This window comes from Nanorana parkeri, unplaced genomic scaffold (genome assembly GCF_000935625.1).
Source record: "Nanorana parkeri isolate BGI_ZX_2015 unplaced genomic scaffold, ASM93562v1 scaffold30, whole genome shotgun sequence".
In the NCBI taxonomy this organism is placed as follows: domain Eukaryota; kingdom Metazoa; phylum Chordata; class Amphibia; order Anura; family Dicroglossidae; genus Nanorana; species Nanorana parkeri.
The window spans coordinates 1,839,007-1,842,987 of record NW_017306298.1 but is presented as its reverse complement, the minus strand read 5'-3'; positions in this window follow the sequence as shown (position 1 = coordinate 1,842,987).

The window sequence follows — 3,981 nt, the reverse complement described above, 5'->3', positions numbered from 1 at the left end:
TTTGCTGCACTGAAATCCCAATTTAAATTGTAACATGTCACACTCGGGCTTCTACAATGAGGAACAGAACAGGGAGGAGGGTGGCAGCATTGATAGGGCCAAAGGACAAGATGTGATCCATGGGCCACCAGCTAAGCACCACAGCTGTAGAAATTCTAGATCTTTTCCCCTTCATTAAAGTGATATTAAAGTCAAAAGATTTTTTTAAAGCTACTTCAAACAACAGATTTTTAATCACTTACAATAGATCTTGCTCAGTTTTGTAATGCTTAGTTTCCTGCAGAATCAGGTGGTGTCCTGAGTGCTGGCCTTGATATCCTGTTTTAGGATGGCTCCTTTCATTTGCAGGATCCTATGGAGCCATCCTTGTGTGTGCTAGTAAGCTGTGTGTGTCTCCACAAACACACAGACACAGCAAGGCACGACACTTACCTGTCCCCTGCTCCCTTCTCTCTTCCCTTCTCCAAGCTGGTAGATGGACAGTTGCTGGAGACTGCTCTGTCCCTTGTGACCTTGTACTGGACAGGAAGTTCAGGGAAGTGGAGCTGACAGAGTTGGAGCTGTTTGGAAACATGATGACTGTAAGTAAATCATGTGGGCAAAAATGTAAAGAAATATTTTACTGGGCAATGTATATGTGTTTAATCTGGATTCATTATTGTGAAAACATCTGAGCATTTAATACTACTTTAATCAGATATTGGATACAATAACACCAGCTAGTTTAGAAATAAGCTTGAGACAATTTATCATTGGGACAGTTAGTGGGAAATGGTTTTATCAGCTCATATACTGTATCTCTTGTTTTCCCTTTAATAGCTTGTCCAATTTATCAAACTCGGAAGTCTAGATTTTTTTCCCCCCTCTTTACACTTTTTGCTGGTTTAGTATAATGAAAGTACAAGCAGGCACAAGCTGGTATTCTGGAAAGCAGGCATTGTAATAAAACTGCAAAGCTTGCCATACCATGTATATATATATATATTCTGCAGCTGGAACTTGTAACTATCCCAAGCTTATTTATCGATGACCTTACATAAACATGATTCCTCCATCGGGTGAAGTCTGGTCACATGACCACATATCAGTGCTTTCAATGCCTGGACAGTTTTCTTGTTTTGGATGGAGTTAGGAATGGTTAGACTCTGTGTCTGATTTTGTGGCTCTCTGTGGTCCCGTTCAGCTTATTTTCCTCACTACTTGTGCTGGCCACGTCGGTGCTTCTGGAAGTGAGGAGAAACACAGGCGTAATAGCAATAAAAACAGTTTTCATTATTTATTACAGGTATTTAGATAGCGCCAACAATTTACGCAGCGCTTTACATAGTAGCACATTCACATCAGCCCGTGCCGTCAAGGAGCTTGCAATCTAAGGTCTATCTCATACAGGGGTGTAACTAGAAATCACAGGGCCCCATAGCAAAATTTTGTATGGGGCCTTGTGATTTCTAGTTATGCCCCTTGCAGAACCCACCTGAGATCCCACACAGCCCACCTGAGAGTGACCCTGCCGAGCCCACCATAGGCTCTCAGTGGTGGGCTCTGCAGGGTCTCAGGTGGACTGGTCACACTACTGCACACCTCTTACCTGTTAGCCCTGATCCGTTGTCAGCCTTCTCCACCGCCTAGGCCCCACCTCCTCCTCGGTCGCCAGTGGGCCCTGCCTCCTCCACCGGCGATGGGCCTCCGCTGTCGGGCCCCAGGCTCCTCCACCGCAACCTGCTGGCCGTCACTGACTCAGCAGCGGCTGTGAGGCGGAAGGCTCCGCTGTCCAGATCAGGAAGTGAGCGAACACATACCGTCGCTCGCTCACTTCTCGATCATCTCCCTGCAGAGAGTAGGGTTGCTACCTTTTCTTCAAGCAAAACCCGAACAAACTCTAGTTATGCGCTGACTTTTTTTGGCAGAATGAGTCGTGGCTTATGCATTTGTAAATAGCGCCAACCCATTCATGTGTTAATATCACAGTTGAGACTATTTTCAGTGGGGGGCCAGTAGCCCCTATCTTAATTTTGGTTGCCCCTGTCTGCCTGACATTTTGTGTCCGGGTTTCTGCTGCCATGAAATCCGGACACAGCACTCAAAACCTGGACTGTTCGGGTGAATCCTGGACAGGTGGCAACCCTAGCAGAGAGTGATGACTGACAGTCAAGGCTCCCTGCAGCGATTCCCCCCCCCCCGCTCCGATCCTCCAGCGCTGACTGGAGGAACGGACAGGGAGCGGGCGGGTACAGCTGGCTCTGCCTCTAGATAGGCAGAGCCCGCTGTCATTCAGCCAGGTGGGTGGATCTTGACAGCTGTAGATCACGATATACTGAGCTTTGGGTCGCAAGAGGACGCTAGTATAGGAACTCCCGTGACCCTTAGGAGAACTATGGGGAAAAACACTTACCCCATAGTTCTCTTTTAGGTTGTTATAATACTGCAGCCTTACCTATTAGGGATGACTAGGTATGCTGGTATTTGTTTGTATTCTCTGCCTATTAGAGCAGAAATATCAGCCCAATGTAAGGCTGTAAGCCCCCCCAATGAAGGCTGACCTATCTCCTGCCTAAGCTTAGGGTTATTAGGTGATACTCTGGGGTTGATTTACTAAATGCAAATAGGCGGTTCACTTTGCAAGGGAATTTTCTATTAGCTTAGTCAATGGGGTGAGAGTTCACTTTGCAATTCACTTGTTTTTGTTGCCCAAACACGTCCAACAGAAAAAAACAAAACAGTGTTTTTGGTGTTTTTACTTGCATATGACTGAATGATGGAAGTTAGCAGAGCTTCAACTCCTTCACTAAGCTAAGGGAACATTACCTTGCAGAGTGACCAGCCTTAAATCAAATACTCTGTCTGGACTGTTGGAGGAAGGTAAAACCATCCATTAATAAAGCCTTTCGTTTTCTGTCACATATCCGCTCCCAAATACCAGAAATATTCAGAGGACTGAAGTGTGCCTGATGCTTTATTTCTGCTGAAATAGTAGCGTGTGTATGGCCAATCGAACTGGCAGACATTGGGATAATGTAAAGTTCACATAGCAATTAGAAGAATATTATCTGAACATTAAGCTATGAATATTCTACAGTAATTATAGCTGTTTTCAGTGAAAATGAATCTAGGGATATCTCTTGTGAGCAAGCCTGGAAAAACCTTGTAAAAAACATCATCAGGTTCTACAGAATGGGAGCTGGTCACTACATTTTTAATTACAGGTTGCAGTGCCATCTAGTGGAATATTTGGTGATAGCGACAATTTCAAACCAGTTTGCCTAATTATTATTTCATAAACATTTTGGAAAAGTAAAATAAACAAAAACTTGAGAATAACTGGCACTTCGCTTTTATTAGCTCCATTAATAGGGAACCCCAGTCAGAACACACACACACCTGTAAAGCTCTATCATAAGGGGTTAGGGGATTTGGTCTATTATTTTGTAGTAAAGCTGATACATAGAGAAATATATAGGCTGCCCTTGTTAATATCTTTTTTGGGAAAATGGTAAAGTGCAGTTAGGGCTTATTCGCACCATGTCCATTGAGCTGCTCTCATCAGGGCAAGGGCAAACAATTGCAAGGACACATAGAATACAATTGTTTGGCCTGGTTACACTATATGCATCCCTCCCAACTATCTGCAATGAGAAAGAGGGTCACCTTCCCACACAATGAAGGGAATTTATCAAAACTGGAGCAGACAAAATCTGGAGCAGGACTATCAGACCAATTGTGAAGGTCTGTTTTAACCCTTTCACTGCCAGCGCTGTGTCCCTTTCGGAGTCGGCTGCCGGCCCCTGTAACCAGACTCCCGCTGTGACTCTTTTTACCTGTGTAAAGTCGACTGTTGGCTTTAACCTGGAAGCGATTATGGTGGCTGAGCTCCCTGCAGATCGTTTCCACATGCCGATAAACTGGTGTCCCCCCCCACCCCGCTTCCCGGGCTTCACTGCTCCTCTGGCATCGCGGGTGTCGGCGGGCCTATCTAAAGAGAGA